The sequence below is a fragment of the Myzus persicae genome, unplaced genomic scaffold (assembly GCF_001856785.1).
Source record: "Myzus persicae strain clone G006 unplaced genomic scaffold, MPER_G0061.0, whole genome shotgun sequence".
Classification (NCBI taxonomy): Eukaryota; Metazoa; Arthropoda; class Insecta; order Hemiptera; family Aphididae; genus Myzus; species Myzus persicae.
In genome coordinates this window covers 159205-181661 of record NW_019101568.1, presented here as the reverse complement: position 1 = coordinate 181661, position 22457 = coordinate 159205, and the positions used below count along the sequence as shown (strand labels likewise).

The following is a 22457-nucleotide window of genomic DNA, read 5'->3' as shown; positions in this document are numbered from 1 at the left end:
GACTGTGTAACCAACGAGGGTAGAAACGCTTGGGGTTCGGATTTGTGGCTTCGATGTTGAAAATACGGTCTGTGAATATATATTTTATTTTTACGGTTCGTTGAAGAAAATGAGTATTTATAACATCGTCCCTGAAGCTCTGGCGTATAATACAAACGAGATATCAAAAATTAAATTGAAAAAAGAATCATTGTTACATGGAAACTAGATTTTTTAAATAAAAGCTGAGGGAGGATTAATAATATTCAGTTTTCAACATAAAAAAAAATGCTGTTCTCAATATGATAACATTTTGTTTGATATAGAGCCTTATAGGTTGCGGATTGCGTATTTTTGTATCAATTAACTTTTTTTTATATACTGTCTTAAAGTCTTATGGTATCTAACCTTAACTGTAAACAATATAAAAAAATTAAATTTTTTTTTATAGCTGCTTGCTTACTTGAAAATGTCTCGGATATAAGCTATAATGCTAGACTTTTTGCACACTGGATAGTGACAATAATTTTGTTTAAAAAATGAGCACTAGAATAAGGTATTTATTGATATTATAGAATTAATAAAAATGTCAATAAATACAGGCGTTATATAGCGTTAAACCATTAAGAAATTATTCTGGCAGCCACAGGGTTGAGTTTCGCCGATTTGGTTTAAATTTTAATGAATTCAACAACTTATTTTAAGACTCGGGTGGAAATAATTCTATAATTATTTCGCTCAAATCAAAAATAGGTTCAAAAATACTATTTAAGTAAAAAAAAATTCTTATGGTAAAATATAATGTTAATAGAATACAATATATTTTTTGGTTCTTATAAGCTACCTATGTTATATATATATCCTTATAGAATCTATATTATTTAAGTTAGTGATTCATTACATAGACTTTCAAATACTCATGAAATCTGATACTATTTGTTACAAAATTTCATCAAATTTTCGAAGTAAAATAACTATAACTTATAAGCTACATTTTTTGATTCTATTTCGCATTTTAATTATAAAATTCACTTAATCATACAATTGATTAGGCATGTAAAAGTTTGTATTGTGATAGATTTTCATTGGAGAGTTGTTATTTCGTATGATTTGAGAAACAACAAGTGATAGTTTCAAAATGTTATCCTTTTAATGCACCTTAAATTAGCAGTTCAATTATAATATTAATAATAATATTATTACTTAGTGCAAATATCTAGAATTATTATGGTGAAGATTAATAACATTATTACCTTAATTTCTTGTGACTTTATTTATCTAAATATAAATGTCGTAATAATTTAATGCAATAACTAGACAATTTTTTTTTTTCATAAGAATGAAAATTATAATGAATGAATGATTATTTAATATATATAACTAAGTTTTAAATGCACTTTAGTGAATAAAGATGATGTTTTTTTACTGACATACTTTAATAAACTTTGGTGCACCAGCCGTATATTTTGATGTTAGGAAGTGACGGTGGTATGGGCTGGATTATTAAAATATTTGATTATTTAAGTTATCTTGTTTTATTTTCTTACTTTTGAAGTTATAAATTAGGTCCACCTCATTTAATCAAATACAAGATGTTGGAAATTAAAAGAAAATAGTCTTAACTAAAAAACTAAATGCAAGAAAAAATGTCGAATCATGTTTTTAAAACTTTATTAACTTTATTTATTTCCACTATTTAGAGGACTCCTCATCATGACCATATTTTAAAAATGTTACCGTATCAAGGACCCACAATATATGTCATATACAATATAATTCATAATATTTTTTGATTTACTTATACTGTTAATAAAGAAACTAAAATATTTATTTTCTTGTTCCTTAACAATTTAAGATACTTAATTTATAGTGCTAATTTATGCAAAAACTTCAAAAGTCTAATTACTAGTTTTCATTAAAAGCACTCAAATAGTTCAGTAAGTTTTAAAGTTTAACGAGGAAGGGCACACCCGAATTGCATCCGGTCTGACCTATAGTATACGGAATGACCTTTTCATGGCGATGCTGTAGTGGAGAATTGTTATAGATTGTCAGACATTGCTCTATGTTAGTAAACAATTTGAGTTAACTCTTTTCGTCCATTTATTTTTTATTTCATTTTTCGATGCAGGTGTATAAATGACTAAAATAATAATGGCATTTCTTAAAATTTAATTTCCCAAAATTGTTGCTACAAAGCAATTGTTTTCATTACCTAATAGATTTACACAAATACACACACCTTACACATTAAATATTTGTTTTCTAATCCAAATTTCGGTCATAATTTGAACATGTAAGAAATAACTAACAATGTAGAAAGACCAACATACGTTTACACTGTACTTTCCTGTGTTTATGTTTTGTTTTTAACTTAATTGAATTGTTAAGCTTCATTGTTACACTCTAATGTACATTAAATAGTATCATATTATACATACATTTACCATAAACATTGAATAATTACATCTATGAATTGTCTAACTATATACAACATGTGTACCTGTGTGGCTGCGTGTATCGTGAACTCGCACAACTAGAAGATCGCTTTTTATTTAAAAAATGTATGTAATTACAATTTGGGTTATTATTTATTTTGTATTTATAATTGCATGGCTATAAGGGCAATGATATAATATAAGTACACCGAAGGCCTACATTAGTGCTTAAAAATGTAGTTGTTATTCAATTATTATTTTATTATTCACAACTCATAGTATTTATAAGTTGTACACAATCTATACAACATATTATAGTTTATAAAATGCCTAGGCTACGAGAGAAATATCCTGACTGCTACTTATTTGAGAAAGGAGTCACTAAAAAGTTACTTATAGTAGTTCTTACTTCTAAGTACTTATATAAGTATAAGCGACACTTTTAACGGAGGTGAATGTACAACGTATATTATATAGTTTTACAAGTTAAAAAAATTGGCGCTAGCGTATTTTAAGGTAGTGTCGTGGATTTTTAGTCACATTACCTGTAGTTAATTTTTCAATTAGGGGAATGAACTGATTTTGGAGTGAAGAGTATTGTAGCAATGATATAAGCGACTGGCTGTTTCTTCTACAGTATGCATGTGAAAATCGGTTTGTACCCTGTGGTAAGGATCATTTGTAATACGACGGAGAGTTTAGATCGTAAAGTTTGAACTTTTGATAGGTTTGATTTTTTCGGGAAACCTCATTCTTGGAAACCATGCAGGCATAAAGTTTTAAGAAAAGCTTATAAATATTGGTGTGAAAACTGAGTTTCGACTTCTGAAGACTTGGACAATAGGTTGTGGTGATGTAAGTGTTTTCCATTGTTAAACGATCTTTTTTCGTGTATAAATATGGGAACTCCAAGTGAGTCGCCCGTCAAACGTAATGCCTAGATATTTGGTCGAAGTAGAATTTGGGATTTTTACCTCATTAAAAGTTACATTGATGCAGTTATTAAATGTAAAATAAAAACTTTCGAATTTATTTGAAACATTTCCCAAAACTTAATAACATCTTATTGTAACTTGATAAAATATAACATTATAACTGCATATTTAATGTTTATATGTTAAACATTATATAAAATATGATTATACTATGTATGTCTTAAAATATTTTATAACATTAATTATAACTACTTTATATCTGAGATTGAATGAAAAACTTCATTCCAAATGCATCTTTCATACCACTCATACCGTTAAGTACTAATACATATTTATAAATTATAAGTAACTAAAGTTTGGTATAACTTTACTTAAAACAGTTTCTGCAGAAATGCACATACTTCTGTAATATATCAGACATCTGCTGGATTAACTTACATAATAACTAGGGTTATTCTACTATAGAACAGTAAAATATTAACAAATAAAAATAATTAACGACAATTATTATAATAGGTTTTCTAAACTAATTTGAGTAATGGATGGTTTTTTTGTTTCGAGTTTAAATTATGCATACATCATGGTTCGCACACTAAAAAAAGGAAAACATAATATAAACAAAGGTTTCGTTTATGTTTGTTATCAGTTTTGTCAGCTTTGAGGTATTTAAATAAATTTGCCATATTATGTGGTTTGCAAAGGTGCGACACAAATTGGCCGATTTACATGTATATTGGTAGTTTAAGGGTTAAAATGCTGAAATAATCCAATATTGTTGTTTTCGTAAGAATGACCATTTGGGGGTGATTAAATTCTAATAGTTTCTGACCTTTTCAACGAGCTATGCAACATATAATAGACATCGCTACGGAATTTTCAGTGTAGATAATTATAATTACTACTGATAATAAGTATTAAAAGCTCTTATACATTTTATAAAAAATGAATTATGTACCTCTTCGACATTAATAATTTTACGTGCTATATAATATTTTGATAAAAAAACGGCGTCTTAAAAAAATATGTTAGCAAAATTGGAACACGAAGTCAAAAATCAAATAAGTAATAACTGTTTAAAAATGAATTACAATTTAATTTAATTTAGTTTTGTAAAACACCAAAAAAATATTGTTTGAAAATGTAATTTAATTTAATAACTGTACGCTAATAACTATTGCTGTAGAAGCTTTTTGTTCAGTACAAAAAAAAAAAAAAATGAATATTGCTACTTTGTTTAATACATTTATTATATTTTAAATTTATTATTTAATATTTATTTATAATTTTGCTTTCTCGCAGTCATTATTAGTTAGTCATGTATTTAAAATTGTAGTTTGAATTCCATAAAACCAATAATATATAAAATTAATAGTTACCTACTCTACGGTGTACATAATAATATAATATAGCAATTCATTATGATATTAGTTTGGTTAACATTTTTAATGAGACATTAATGTTGAGAAATACTTAAAGAATTGTTTGAACATTTATTATATTTATTATGCTTACTTTTTTGTTATTTAAAGACATTTACAATCTCTAGAAAATTATTACAATAAGTAAATATAATATTAACACTACCAAAATTACATGAACATCGTTATTGAGAAATGGTAACATATTTTAATTTAATATAATAGGTATGAACACCATTTTTACTTAAGTCTACAGGTTTTTCGGTAGATTTATGGTGAGCATATGTGATATGAGTATGTTACTATATGTGCCTACATTTTTATGAAATCGTTTGTTCATTATTTTGGCTAGTTAGGTGGTCACTTCGTTTTAATACGTTGTGTAGGGTAAAAATTTTAAGTCTATCGAGAGCCGTGCGCTAAGCAGCATCAACGCGCAACTGACCGAAATGCTTGATTTTTCCTTATGTTTGCCTTATTTTTATTTTTTCTTATAAAATTATATTCAAATATGTATAGCTCATATTTTTCAAATTATTTTATAATTTGTGAGTCTTTAAAAATGATTAAAAAATGTAAGTACATCTGTAGATCTATTATGCATAAAAAATAATTTACGATATTAAGTTTTTTGAGCACAAGTTTTTATGCGTGTGAATTGAACAGCAATTAAATAAAATATATTGTATTAATATTTTAGGGGTTAATATAATATGTGTCTTCATAAATACATTAACAAATATATTATAAAAACCTAGTCTCAACTTTAAATTGAAATTATAACGAAGTTTGCTTAAAATTGCGAGCACGTGTTTATAAGCAATATCATGCCGTACAACATTACCATAAGTAATACTCAATTTAAACGAACAGGAAGACGAATGTGTGGAGAAAAACACCCAAGACACCAACGCCCCACAATTGCCTACACACGACGCCGACTTTCATCAAATTGATTGAAATCTAGTAAATCACAAACGTTTTCAATTTAAAACAGTATAATATATTCAAATGTTTGCAGAATAATGAAAAAAGTGATTTTATTGTTTTATAGAACGAAGTCTATCAGATGCAAATTAAAATCTGTAACCGGTATTGCTTTGGTCGACAACGCAATGGGTAAATAACGATATTTTAAACATAAATTACAACCAAACATCGAAACTAGTACCGTAACTATCTTAATGTGACTCAAATTTACGTAAAAGTACAATTCACAACCCATAGAACATTTTTAACATAGATGGGTTTTTGGGTTGGGTACCATATTTTTCTAACTAATTTTAACAAAATATAGCATGTTACTAGACATTTTTTAACTGCACTTTACTCAAAAATATATCTACGGTTCCTCAATTTTCCTTGCTGAGGGAGCATGCTACTTCAATTTAAGTCTTGACACCTATCCATATTGTATTTTGTTTGTTTGTTAAATTGGGTGTACAACATAAGTATGTTTAATTATAATTTTTTTGGAAAAATTGGATATTGAGTATGTTGTAAGCACACGAGACTTGTTTGACCTCGAAAAACCAATGGCGTGCTCGAAGTTTTTGAAAAGAGGGGGGTAGATTATTTTCAGACCACTTTATATATAATATATTTTCATATTGCTCTATCATAAATTATTTTATAGTACAAAAATAAGCTGAAAGGGGCACGCTCATGTTGCAAATGGGTTGATAGAGAATCACAGAGGCAGGTGATTGGAAATTGGCCACCGATGACCGAGTTTTTCTTAAGCTGACTGATTGACGAAGACAACGGATATTTTCGTGGTTATCTGCTGGTAAGTTTATCGTACACAGTGTGTTTTCCGTTGTTTCGAGTTTAAAGGAATCATCGGGAATGGATGGTGTGTGGTGGTCGAGGATAATATGGTCGGTGACCACCATTTTCCTTTAAGACTGATCAGCGGTATTCCACTGACATCGTGTAAACCATCTCCAGACTTTGCAGCTTGACCGCATCGTCACCACAGGACTGAATCATAGTTGATAAGAACAAAGCCGGGTTTGCATTATGCCATTATACATCGTGTCGTGTATCTGAAGTTGAATATATATTTAACTTGGAGGTATCGTGTTACCAACATTTTGTTACCTACCCACGTATTAAATACTAAATACACGAAATATGACACGACACGGTGCAGGGCGAACCCGGCTTAAACGAGTTAAGTAATAATTAGGTACACAGTTTGCGTGAAATCCATATTATAACCACAGTAGGTACCGAACTATTTAATAAACCTACGGCAAATGTTTGGTAGCTTGAGGACTCGAGTTAATGTGCTATCCAACAACTGTTATGAAAACAGTCGTCCAATTATATTGTTGGATATGAGTGTACACGGTACCACTGGTATCCGTGTATAAAATATGGTTGACGATGGTGGTCCACACTCTATACTCGTTATTGGCGGGTAATCGCGGTGATTTCCGTTGTAGGCTTTCAATTAGTCCGAAGCCAAATTTATATTAGGTACACTGTATCATGGTGTGTTCCATACATCTATTATGAAGGTAACAGAATGTTAGAAGTGTAGGGTGGCATACTTTTAGAGGCGGAATCATATTTCCCAGCTTCTGTTAATGAAACACCGACTGGCACCACGGGGCTACATACAAGATTTATAGATAATGATGATGATAATCGATGAGTATAACTCCTCTAAAGCTCGAAAAAAAAATTCTTTTAATAAACAGTAAATATTTATTTTTTGTAGTTAATGGATAATAACATAATGTGACAGAGAGGATAACGATAACATACACGTTGTTAAATGTTATTACGGGTGATCAAAGTAAGGTAAGCTCCGTGACGCTCTTTGTAGGGGGAAAAAGTCAAGTATTTTTTTTTTTGGGGGTTTGAGGGGGAAGGGGCTGAAAAACATTAGCACCCGGGTGCTAAATTATTGAAAATGTCTCTGACCGGAACATTTTCAGAGCTGCCAGCTGGGCCTTCAACTTTTGGGCATGGCATGACAGACGACATGCTACGTAACTGTGATAGCTTCTTTACACGTTCAGATTAATTCAAATCCGTGGTACACGTTATATACCATGCTCAAACCATTCTTGAGGAAACCACGGTTGTTGACTGAATTTGTCTGCACGTCCGTCTTGCAGTTCGATTTTTGATCAAACTATTGTGCAGTGTGACTAAATTACACCAGTACTATGGGTCTTGCACTTATATTTGTGACCCTTATAATATTGCCCTAACGGACTGTCAGAGATCCAGATTATAGTGATTCTCCAATAAATAGTTGTGGATGATTTTCAGCAGTGAACATAATTATGATTCCTTCAAGAAAAAATTATAAAAGTGTACAAGTCGTGTCTTCGTGGGTGGTGTGATATTAGCCTCCAGCCTCCCTTATAAGTGATGTTTGATCTGTTGTCTTGAACCAGCTAGTGGGTTTTGCAGGTGTCTTTTGAGTGTGGTCGTAGAATGCGAATAATGACTGCTCGTGGCATCCGCGAGTACCAACTTCATTGATGGTCATCGAAATCCTTCCAGTATTACTTGCATCTTACATTATACACTATACAAAGTTAATACTAGGAATCATGTGCGTGCTACTTATTCCATCTATTCGTTATAATTGGGTTATGAGTTCATGGAATTCATAGCCTGCAACAATATTTTGGGTCAGATGAAACATCATGTCCTTTACCGGAGGGTTGTAATTTATAACATCACAAGCCGAGGGCGGTTCGTCAAAGTAACACGCACATAATGCCGCACCTATATTATTTACGGGTTCCTTGTAGGGATATAAATAGTATCTAATCTATTTTCATTGGAATCAATGCCTACGCTGCTGTATGGTGTACAATTTTCTGGTAACTCGGTAACCGCAGGTGTGTCGTACACTTGTATGAGTCCTGTTGTTATCACCAGTGTCCTAGAATTTTCAGTGAGAAGAATGTTATGATTAGTTATATATTTTGGTGAATTGTGTAAGTGAAATCGATTACACAAATAGAGAGCCCTCCTTCTCCTCCTCCTCCTCAAAAAATGTTATAAGCTTAATTTTTTGCTTATAAGTTATAATCATGGACAAGGTAAGATATGCTTCCATCTTTGTTAGTGGTTATTTGAATTGTAGATGTAAATACGAACCTATTTATATTATATCTTAGTCTGTGCTGTAAATATTAAGTAAAAAAAAAATCAAATCTTGCCCATTGAAATAATCACACTCTTATTAATTTTAAATAGATACGAAGAAACTGCTATTTTCTGGCTAAAAGTATTGTTTAATATATTTTTATGTACCTATAGGTAAACATTAAGTATTAAATAATTCTAAATTAAAGATCATTGTATTAAAATGTGGTAAAATATATTTTTTTTATAATAATTTAGAATTATAGTTAGCAATGCTTACAAAACAAATAAACAAAAAAACATAAAATTCAAATATCATTTACAACTTGTAAAGCACTGACTTAGAATGTGCTCTTACAAATACTTACTAATGGACCACTATGGGGTGGAAAAAAGTTTCAAAATGTTGAAGTGACCCTGCCAGCAAACTTTCAAGGATAATCCGAAAGTTGTTGACTTACAAATTCTGATTTTGTGCTTACAAATACTTACTAATGACTTACTAATATTTGGTTTGTTTAGATGTTGGGATATTAAAGATCATCCGACTTTTACGAATTTAGGAAGGTTTTAAACTTTCAGGGATAATCTGAAAGTTGTTGACTTACAAATTTTAATTTTGTGTTTACAAATACATAGTAATGACTTACTAAAGAATGACCAAATATGAATTTGGTTTAATAATGTTGGGTGGTTAACTTCAAGGACATTAAATAATTGTGTTACTCATAAGGACCTACTGTTGTTAAAATCGTTTTGTGTAATTTAAATAGTACAATTTTATTTTGTTTATTTTGTTTTTATTACATAATATTATTTTCTACAAAAATGTTCATGAAACATGTTACTTTTCCAGTTATCTTAAATGATAATAAAAATATCATTTGTTTTTTGCACGGTGCAAATATTAATCATACAAATATCCAAGTTTCTTTTTAGGAATCCGTTATTGCAAGCATCTAAGTGGCATAACAGAGTTTGTTCATTTTTTACTATACCTACCTATTATAGTTATTACACCATGTTATTGAATGTTCAATATTTTTGTAATTACTTATTCATTGTATAGTGTTGTGCAGCTAATATAGTTTTTAGAAGTGTTATTATTTTAATACTGAAGACTATACAAGTTACATTCAACGATGCCATGTGTTTGAATGACCTTGCAGGTTAGTCTAATTTGTTAACATTTTGCAAATCGTTGTGACTATAATTTTTATGATTATTTTGTGATACGATTCGCCTTGCATTAATTCGTACTGGGTCCCGAAAAACTTTGAGACGGCTCTGGATGACAATTATACCACTAACATCCCGCACACTGGTCACATCACTGGTTCCCACACTCAGAATCTCAATACTTTCTACTTTCTAGCGCCAACGAATTCCCGACAATTTGTCGATGTGACAGTCAGTGTACCTAATAGGTGGGTACTGTAATATAATAAATTATTTAAACACATAAATAATACGGCTGGACAATGTGGCGTAATGAATATGAAGATTGCAAATGTTATCCCTTACCTTATGAACCTTATAAATTCCATAATCTCCACACTTAAGGACATCAACATTCGTGATGCCAATTACCACCCTTCAAGTCATGTCATGCCAAATGTATTTATTTAGATATCGACGGCTTCTTTACAGGCAACAGCTCGCCGTTTGAAATCGAAGTTCACAATATTATGAATTTATGATCGGAGACCCGAGAACCACGTCATTTCGCTACACAGACCCGAAATCATAATATTATTATTATTATTATTATTATTATCATTATTATTATTATTATCATTACTGAAACACTTGTTGCCAAAGACGCCTGCCAACAGTTTTCTAGGGGAGGTGGATCTTGTGTACCATGTTTGATTTTAAATAGCCAGAAGGGTAAATTACCCAAATTTTCCAGTCCCTCAAAGGCCGTCTTGTGTATATTGAAAGCTGTATACATAAATATAAAGCTGTAAGTATAAAATACGTTCGAAACTGAGTGATATTAACATCCAGTTGGATTGCATATTAAAAATTTCTTAAATAACTGAGAAATTCTCTTCGCCGTTTGTATATTATAATACATAATATTGTACATCACAGGCGGATATGGTGTATATAATAATAAAGGCCATTCCCTGGCATTTGAAAAGAGTGTTATTATTTTATAGCTTGCGATATTGAGAAGAATATTGTTTAAAATCCTTTATGGTTTGGATTGTTTATAGACTATTTTTGGATTTAATAGTTATTTTTATCTTCCACACGCCATGTCTCAAAAACTTTCTTTAGATATTCGATAATTATTATACTAAGATTAACACGCATTTATTGATTTTTTGTTTTTATTGATGCACAATTGTGGACATTAACACAATGCGTTTGATTATTGTTATTCACACTGTAATTAATAATGTTTTTATGCACAATAGGTAATAATATTTACGTGAATGGGAATGAAAAAAAAAAATGTTAATCATCGATATTAGGGGAAAGCAGTTATTTAAATGAATAGCAGATTTATCCATTATTAAAACACAATTTAAGCCCTCCTCTCTAAAATTCTACTAAATCTCCACCAATGATAAACAATAATATTATACAAACATATATTATCTATCTGATCCATAGTAATATTATTATTACTAACCGCTTTCGGCTAAAGCCTTTGGATAAGAACCGTATTTACCCATCGTACCTATCAACTATATACCAATATTAACACAACGGTTTCGGTCATTCCGGTAAGAATACGTATTTTCGGAAAATATTTTTGTTTCGCTTTAAACACGCACGCATGCTGTTATTACCGTTATATCGGTGGTGCTGTAGGTCAGGGGTGGTGGCGGCGGGGGCGGAATTTTAAACGACGTTGGTTGCAAGAGAGTCCACCGTTAGTAGTAATGTGGCGGCCGGCCGAATCACATGCCGCGTGCATTGCGTGCTGCTTCCTCGTCAGCCTTTTGCGGGCCGACGTCCATGCGATTGATTCAACAGGTACGTCTTTAACATTATATTTTATAATGTTCTAGTAACGTAGTTAATGCTTAAGGGGGGAGGGGGGAGATTTTTTTCACAAAAAGTATGAAAATATTCGGTCCATGAATAATTATAATTATTAAGTTTCGTTGTATTTCGATTTCCGTGAAATTTAAACATCCTTGACGACTAGACGAAGAGTGAAATATTTTTTATAACCAACGAAAAACGATTAGAATTCGATATATTCTGTCTTATTATTACATTAGCTGTATATTATAGTATTATTCATGTTTTCTATGGACAAGTCATGATATTATAAGTAGGTACCTACCTACGTAATGTTCAATCTGGCATGTTAAATGTATGTTTCGTTATTTACAATAGTTATTATGGACTCGACAGGATTTATGTTCAAACAGTGTGTTCCAATAATACATCGATTTTCAGTTTAAAGACAAATTAGTCCTATATTATATATTTAGATTATATTTAACTAGTTTAAGATTAAATTGTTTAATTTCCAATTTCATCTGAAACTCAAATAATTTATTATTAAATGTTTCATTTGGATTTTAAGAATAAATCATTTTATAAAAAAATGCAAGATGTATTTTACATTTAAAAATATTTTTGTACATTTAAATTTTTGGGTCTTTTCTTATTCGATGTGTACTTAGAAATAATTAAAAGAACAAACATGAAAGTGAAAAAAAAATTAACGATTAAGGTGAAATAGTATTTTGATTTTCTATCCTTTCTTATATTAAAATCCTAAATACTGGATCGTTTTTAGTACGGATGTATCGGATTATAGAAATATAATATATTACGTTATGATGTATTATACATCATGAATGATTATTGAAGTGGTTTTTAGTTTTAATTGGATATTGAGAATTCGAGACAACTTACAATTTAACGAGTTAAACAACGTTTTGTAAGACTGGCAATCGTCGTGTATTTTATATTTTGAAAGCTCGTAATCTTATAATGAGAAAGATTCTTCATTAATTGAGGATAAACCTACATTTACTTGAAGTGATATTGAAATATTTTTTAAAACGGTTTTCGTTCTGATGTCGGTTAAATTTTGTATTTAGAATATTTGTTACATATTCATCAGATTAGACTATATTATGGACATTTTTTATAGTATATATTTTAAAGAACTAAAGTTTACTAAATACAATTATATGTATATTACCATCAAAAATTAGTGAGCACAATTTATTTGTGCTTTAATTAAAATTTGAAATATTATTTCAGTATACACTTTTAACAATTTCTTATAAATATTAAGATTTATGGTATAAGTCTAAATAACACAAGTAGGTATAGTATTTGAATATTAGATTTTTTTCAAATTTTTTAAAACCAATCACGTAAGTTATAAATCTAAAATATGCAAATTAAATAACTGAAATCCAAAATTAGTTCGCTGTTATAAGAACAAACAAAGTTCATCACATATAGGCATGAAAAAATGTTGCATCATTTATTATAATTTGAATTATTGCACAATTTAAACAATTTATTATTATTTTTTTTTCATTTTTTTTCCAGAGAGAGTTCATTCTTGCATTCATTATTTTTAATTATTAAACTTGGTTATTTAAAAAGAATAATATATTTTTATGGTGACCAGAGTATTTATAAATACTATAAGGTACTATTTAAAAACATAAAGTTAAATTTTATTACAGTTGCAAAACTTGCCTTGAAAAAGAGTATGTACCTAGGCTTTATACTCGGGACAATTAATTATAATCAATTAAAAATGTTGCTATGGTAAGCTGTTTCACCAAGGCACCGACTCAGTAGATTAAGAAGTAACTTTCAATCGTCCCAGAAAAATTGAAGTGGAAATCTGTTGAGTCAATTGAAACGTACGCATTTATAGGTTTAGACGTTGATGATTTGTTTTTGATTTATTGTATTAAAGTATAGTGGATCAATGTGTGTAACAAACGGATACTCATAATGCATTTTTAATGTGACTGTATATTAAGTAGATGTATCAGTATATTATACTGCATATCAAAAGTATGATAATATAAATGTTGCGAAATGCAATTTATGCACATCTTTCAAAAGATTGAACGTCGTCTTAGATGATTCAATCAAATTTGTTTTGTAGTTTGACCAGAAATCTGTACTAAAGTCTTTTAAAATGAATTACGATATTTTCCGAGGAATCACCTAAAAAAATAAAATGACTGGTTTATTTAGTTTGAACGATGTACTTATCCGAGAGTATAGTTTGTTTATCCAGTCACCCTTGTATTCAGATAACGCAATTTATCCTAACATCGGGGGTGTTTTGGACCGTAGTTTAAGGACTAAAAAAAGCATTATTCAGACGTGATTGGAAGTCAAAGGCAAAGTATGTGTTCAAGGGATAGACGATAAAATATATCGGTAATATTACTCAAAGAGGTTTTGAAAAGGTATTGATACGATACAGAATAATAATAAAAATAATATGACCAAGAAAGAATGTGAAGTAATTTAAATTTAAAAATCTACAAAGACTGTTTTACTATTTGCCGAGCCCTCAAAAATATATTACGGCAGAAGAGTAAAATTAATACTACGGGAGTGCATAAATACAATAGATTTTTTTTTCCAAAACATTTTGAAGTGTTATCTATGATGAGTGCCTATACTGAAATCGATTTAGGGTTTAAATATACAAATAAATAATTCAAGTTTATTTATTATGATTTATTTTTTTACTCATAGTTTATATTTCCAAAATGAATTAATGACAATTCCAAATAATTATGCAAAATATTAAAAACACATCCTTGATACAATTCATGTATATACAATATATTTGTTTCGTATGGTGAGATAATCGAGTTTTCATGGTGAGCGCACCGCTCGAACAAGTATAACTTCTGTCTGAAACCTGCAATTAGCATTTTATGTGTTCAACAATGTGTCTTGAAAGTTTTGAAAACCTTAATGTGTAGTTGTGATCACATTTGACGACAATATTCGTTGAATTCAACAATAATTAAAGATAACAATAACTGTTTATCCATCACAAATTCGGTATAGTTGGTAGTTAGGTACACGACGGAAAATGTATCTTGATACTAATTCATTATGCAGCATATTATTGTGATTAATGGTTATTGTGATAGTAAAGGCAAATATTGAGTTTCTCAGAACTTTTTCCGTATACAAAGGTGATGTTTATTATTTGTATACATTTTTTACAAGTCAATAGGTGTGTGGTGTGTCGTATGTGTTTGTTTGTTTTATAATTATTACGAGTATTCATACTTATTTACTAATGGGTAATAATGAAAGCCGCCATCGTCTACAGCTATGACAAAATGATTAAAATGTCGCAGAACAAAAACACACGTACAAAAAATATGCTTAGAACTTCGAAAAGTAGAAAAAATATGTCTACGAAAAAAAAGAACATAGGTACTATATTAATATTTTAAATATACTTGGCTTTTTGATCAATTTCGAGCTCTAATAATACTTACTCCTCTGTAATAATAAATGTAATACCTAAGAATGAGTAGGTACCTATATACAATACATCCACTATAAGATATGATATCGTATGAAGATTATTTACGTTTATTATACGTTTGAAATTCTATATTCTATCGCATAATAATATTTAGTATGTAGATACGAGAAATTATCCTATGTTAAATGCAATGCATATGGTAGTCTATTATTGAATTTAAGTATAAAATATTTATTAAACAATTTTGTTCGTATGTCAATTTTTTTCGGATCAAATATATACATTTGTATTGTCAATTGATCATTTTAATTAATTACACAACTATCAATGTTATCTTCGTCATCTCCAAAAACTTGTTATTCATACAACTAGACATTTGAAAATATTAGTTAATATAGTAATGTTGCATTAATTTATAACGAATTGGTTCATAAATAATTAATTAAATCATTTTTGAATCTCTTTAATTTCAAATTAAAGCATTTTAAGTCAAATTTAATTTTTAACTATGAAAATTAGAGTTATTTTTTAAGCTTCTTAAAGTAGTGAAATTATATTGAGATGAAGAGACACATCATATTTTTTTAGGGAAACTACTTAGGAAATTATTAGTTTAAGATTTTATAAAAATATTTTTGTTATTAAACTTGTTCTTTAGAGGTGCAGTTTTTCTAATTCTCCAATAGCTTTTGAGAAAATTTCGAAAAACCGAGAAGGCACTATTGCTTGAGCAGTTATTTTCTTACAGTGAAAATAGATTGTTTTTGGATAAATTTAGATCCGATTAGAATTCATTTGATTTGTCATAATTGTGGTAAAATTGTTTATATAATATATTCATCAAATGTCCATATAAATTCAGCTATGTATTTCAATATTGCTTAAAACTGAGTTTAATTGTTTGCGTACTTATAAAATACGAGTTTGTTATAATCTTAAAAAGTACACTGGGAGGAAGTAATAACTCAACACTTGTATATTATTTTAGTTTTAATGCAATAATTTGTTTACGATGAAACTTAAAACGATAAAATAATATTTTTACTATACACATTTATAAATAGTTGTTCGGTGTAAGATGAAGCAAAAGAATACTTCAAACTTTGACAGTGTGAAAAACAAAAATAAAATAATTTATTCGTTTTGTTATATACACATATATATAAAATATAAATTATATATATATAATACTATGGTAATTCCTCGGATAAAGCATAATCAATTATGGTGCTACCCATCTTACAGAAAAATAGTTGTTTCTTACGACGTAATAAATAATAATAATTTAGTTTTACACTATCAATTACATAGATGTACGCGATTTCCTTAGTTTAATTTGAAGTATTTATCTGGAGTCGCCTAATATATGGTTTTACAACCGGCGCAATACTTCACTATGACACTGGCGTTCTAGTTTGGGCAGTGGTTTTTATTTTTTTTTTATCGTCCCTTCTACGACGTATAGACTATAGAGGTACTACTACCCACTAACCCACTATATTTTAGAATAAAAGTTAAAATTACCACCCCCATATTCTTGTCACCCTTTTTCACTTGGGGGGTTACTGTACGTATCTTTCATCTTCGTCCTCGCCTATGGCTTTACGAACACAACAGTTCTTGTACGTGTATAATTTTTGAAATGCTTTTGTTTCAGGGATAGTGTAAATCGGGTGCTGTATAGACATTATATTCATAAAGTGTTGTTTTCTGGCCCATGGTTGTTTTTTTCATACTTTATACCTCTCACGAAATTTATTAAATCGAAAAAGATATACCGTTGCAGTTGCTAACTATGTGTTTGTTCCATGATATCGCACTTCTTATGAATGAATGGCAGGTTAAAAACTCGACAGGCCCTTAAGGGGATAAAGAGAACGATGACGATGATATTACAATATATATATATATTATTTTCATATAACAACGAAATTCTGATATATATATAGGCATCGTGTGTCTTTTGATACACGAACATAATAAAAATATGTTTCGTCAAAATTCTATACTTTAATTGTGTGTTAATTATTAATTATGGTGAAGTGAACATAATTATATTATAAACCTATATTCGATACTACATACGGTTCACTTAGATCTTCATGCATTATAATAAACGAGCATATATTCTATTGTTTTTTTTTTAGTTGAATAAAATAATTGTATTTTACTTGATAGTTGATACTTTATTAACATATTAACATATTTTATTTTGAATTGACAATTCATAATATTTAAACTGATGTTTTTTGTTAAGATAATTTTAAACTGTTAAGTATGAAATATACGAATATTATAAAAGTATTTATACCTAACCTCTGCTATACTTTTAAATTGTACATTTTATATACTATGTGTATATAATATATTATGGCTGCAGCTGTCGATATTTTCAGATCCTTAACATTATAAAAATAATGAAAAAAAAAGGTTTGTTTTTTAAGTGTTCATCACGCAGAACTAAGGCAATCAAGGAATGATATAGGAATGCATAAAGGACAAACACTCATACATTTGAATTTTTGAATTTAATTATTATCGTTACTCAACTTTTGTTGATCCTTCTCATTACTTTAATTGACAAGTTTTATTTTATATAAATCTATTTGTAATGAATTTAATCGTGTATTAAATTATAGTAATTGATTTTTAATACTTAAAAGGTGATAAAAGTAACGTGTATATTAATTACGCATTTTTTTTAAAATTAATTTATGTAGGTTGCCGTTAAATTTGTATTCCTAAATAATTAAAAATAACACTTGTTTAAAAAAAAAACAATAATTAAATATTATAAGCACGATAATAGGTTAATATTGTTATTCTAATATAAGGTAATTTATTTTAGATTCGGAGTGGAGCTATTAATGTATTGATTTTACAATTATGTGATTTTTTTTTTTGTACATACGTATTCACTATTTATTGTATATAAATTACTTATATTTTCAAAATAATCAATTGCCATAATTTCAGATAAAATTTAACATATAAAACTTACCTATGCATTTTGTAGGGTTCTTTAATTGAAGGTTCTATAACCCGATATGTCATTACAACCGTTGCATTATAAATGATTTCTACTGTATTTGAAGAAATTTGAATGTATTTGTTACTTTTTATTTATTTGAAAACCATCATTAATTCCTCAGAATATAAAATCATTAAGTTAGTTTACATGACTATGTGTCTATTTTAAGCTAATAGGTTGTGCTAAAGATAGAGAGTAAGAGATTATTAATTAAGAACACAAAGTTTATTATATAAGTAACGATATAACGCGATAAATAAAATAGGAGTTAAACAATTTTAACAATAGAAAAATTGTAAGTATGAAATATAGTATTAAATATTAAATATAGCAAGACATATGAAGGACTTTAACTTTTAGAATATCAAAATTAAAAATCCCAGTATAAGTACTTTTCAAAATATCAGACGTTTTTTTATAAAAAACGGTAATTTTAACACGTTCGCGGTCAGTTACTGCTGTAGCAGAACCAAAACCAACTATTGGCAAAATCGATTTTCTTATTTTATGCGGTTCTAATAATGAATTACTGTGGATGTTTGAACTTGGGCAGCAGAGGAGTAGTATAGTTAACACAGAGCCTCCTCTGCTGTCGGTTAAACAAAGGAGGAAAATAAAATACTTGAACTTCTGCTAACTGTTTATATCAGCATTTTTAACACACAGTATAATTTTAAATATATTTTGACTATTTCAGAGCTATTTTTTTTGAAGGTATACTCAGCTACTCAGCACAGTTTTAGTAAAAAAGTTTAGTGTGTTAAAACAAAAAAAGTTCTTCCATATGCGCCATTGCCAATGTTAAGTTCCAGTCTATGACTTTTGTACAATAAAATAGTGTTTAGTGTTAATGATAATAAACACATTTTCATTTACATTATTTATATAAATAATAATAATTTATTATTAGGTTTTCAATTTTAAAGACATGAATATCTCTCTGCGAAAACAATAACAATTTTTTTGGCAAGTTCATTGAGACTTGAGAGACTACATTAATGATTTTTAAAATGCGTTTTGAGAGTTTATTATTGCATACGGCGTGTGTGGAGTATACGTTGTGAAAACATCTCTGATAATAAATACAATTTGGAAAAAATCAGAAAAATCGGAAAAATTAATTCAGCTCACCTTATTACTAATAGTAAAATATAAATAATATGTTATAAAATAAACTTGGCTGTGCAAATGAACAGACTGTCTTCGCTCAGAATCGTTTATCATATGCAACGATTTATCATTGAATTGAAATTACACATACATTATAGTAATTTACTCAATGACTTGACCTACTGCATGATGCAGAGGTGCCTAGTTCCTCCCTATTTAATTTAAATTTATTCTTGAATCTGTAATTTCCATTCAGTTATTATTTATTAGTTGCAAAGTAACACTGCGTTTTCTATGTCATAAGTAAATATAAGTAAATAATAGAGATACTTAATGGTAATGTGATGGTTTTAGTTTCAACCGTTTTTGATTGACACTTTATGTACCTATGTAATAACTAATAACTTATGAAGTTATGAAATGGAAGTTATGAGTATTATAAGTTATAATTTATAACTATAAGCATAACATATTTTTAATCGATAGATTTAATATTTATTTTAGTTTGTTTTAACTTTAATTTAACGATCTATTCACTTCCAAGTTATATTAAGTAGGCGTTTTGTATTCTGCAGTGTTATAATAGGTAGCATAATACCTAGGTATGCAAAAGTGTCGAAATTCAAATTACAGAATTTAAATTATTTTCTTCGTATAATTTAACTTACGTTGTTCGCTTCTATAGTGTTTCAATCCCACCTAGTACTGAGGAATGTATGCTTATGAAAATATAGAAAAAATAAATAAAATGTCCCGGAAAAAAAACTTTATGAAAAATGATTCGTGAAAAAGTTACGTATACGGTCACACATAAGCCGGGGAACCATCTTTTTTCTTTTCACTACTATTTGCTTATCACATGACGTCCTTTTTTATTTTTGTAGCACTTAAACCCTAAAAAAAAAAAACTTAAGCACACGTCCAAAGTGTAAATGTTGGCTATTTGTGTGGCACATCACGTACGTATTAAAATATGTTGCTGGCAGAGCTACTGGACTTAATATTGATGTGGACGCAGTGAAAAAAGAAATGAACTTAACAAAGCTCGGTATTTAATGTTTGGGTTTAGGAGGGTGGTCAAACAAACAAAGAAATCCAGAGAGTTAGTAACTAAAAAAAAATATACGATTTCTTTCATACCAGAAGAATATATTTTAATAGTCATTTTATACGTTCTTGTACAGTAATTTTATTAAATATATATATGTCACTGACTCACAGTATATTTAAAATTTTAAAAAACTTATTTAAATGCCACAGAATAAATTAAAACCGTATTATTTTAAAGTTAATATTTACTACATTAATAATGATGCGTACGAAAATAAAATATGAACAACACTCAAAAAGAATATAAAAACATTCAAACAAATCATACGCATATTTCCAATTAAAAATTATAAGAACAAAATAAATAGAATATTATATCGTTTTATTTATAAACATTTTTATTATTTTATTTTATTTGAATGATATAATTATTATTTGAATACAATATTCTGGGTGACAGGTAGGTATTTTTTTTATTATTCTCTGATATGCTTGCTATTTATTCTGACGATTGGCTGTAAAAGGTATATACATTTTATAATCTATATTACTATCATGTTTATATCAATTATGTTGTTTAAATCTTAGATATTTATTTTGGTTTTAAAGGTTTCTATGGGTTATTATAAATAAAGCGCACACAGTCAAATCACTTATTTATTACATTTCAGGGACCTTCAGAATAGAGGTTAATTTTATCTATAAAAAAACTTAGAACTTTTAAGCAGTTTTGTAATATTCGGGTGATTACTTTGTATCTAATAAGAACGAAAAAAACATATACCCACAATCATAATCAATTTAATACACTAATAATTATTATTCCATATTAAAAATAATAAATATTTATTTATTATTAGGTACAAAAAAATTTAAAGATTAGGTACCTATGAGCTATGGGTATGACTGTTGAATATAATAATACGGTACCTATATGTGTCGTGCTCATATTCATGAATTTATTTAACTCTCAAACCCTTGACATTTGAGTGCTTTCAGACCAACTAAAATTATAATATCAAGCACTTACAACAGGCGTAGAATAACGATATCTATTCATTGGGGATGATAATGTTTTGGACGTGTATAATATTATTATGTTTTTTTTCCTACGACGATAATAAAAATATTTCGCATTTATAAAATATATCGAATGTACGTAGGTACACTGCGGAGGGAAATAAAGAACATTATTTCACGTATTATTATTCAGCGTGTGTTGAATGTCAAATTCTGTGAAAAAGACAATGCAGTTCCATTTGCTCACGTATTGTCGCAGTTATTGATGTCGATTACATTTGATTTGTGTCATTTACACATGATAACAATTAATGAGACGCGTCTCACAAAGTCGCGTTAAACATATCATTATTGTTATGATATCGATACTTGATAGGATATACTGAATATTATTAATCATTCCGAATTACAGGGGCTTTTTTAATGGACCTGTGGACGGTGGTGGTTAAGATCGATGTCGCAAACACATTTTTTAATTTTCATAGTTGAAAAAACCTATATTTTACAACCATATTATGAGCAACGCCGCTTATTTTATATAGTATTTTACTTTAAGCGCATTATGAAAACAATCGGTGGTAGTAATAGTACGTAAGTATATTGTATATTATGTGTTTCCCACGTTTCCATTAGGGCACATAGTATAGGTGTAGTATGAGTGGTAGTTTACACCTATAATACTAACAATAATAATAATAACAGTAATAATACGCCCGCTGACAAATTTCGGTTTCTAGGTGTGTAGCCGCGCAGACCGCGTAATTAAATATTTCAATTTCGAGTTGTACCAGCGGACTTATGTATATGTATATATGTATGCGTTAAATTATTATATGCGTCGGGCAAAACAACTGTTTGTGACAAATGACACAAACTTGTAGCAAC

General features: G+C 28.8%; 1 protein-coding gene across 1 annotated transcript in view; it reads left to right on the top strand.

Moving 5' to 3' along the window:
• The first annotated feature begins 11787 nt into the window (after positions 1-11787).
• The window catches only part of LOC111029603 (neurotrimin-like), a 146287-nt gene continuing 135617 nt past the window's right edge, over positions 11788-22457 (top strand). Inside the window, exon 1 of the mRNA XM_022308665.1 lies at positions 11788-11880. The gene's annotated coding sequence lies outside the window, so the exon portion shown is untranslated. The remainder of the gene's footprint in view (positions 11881-22457) is intronic.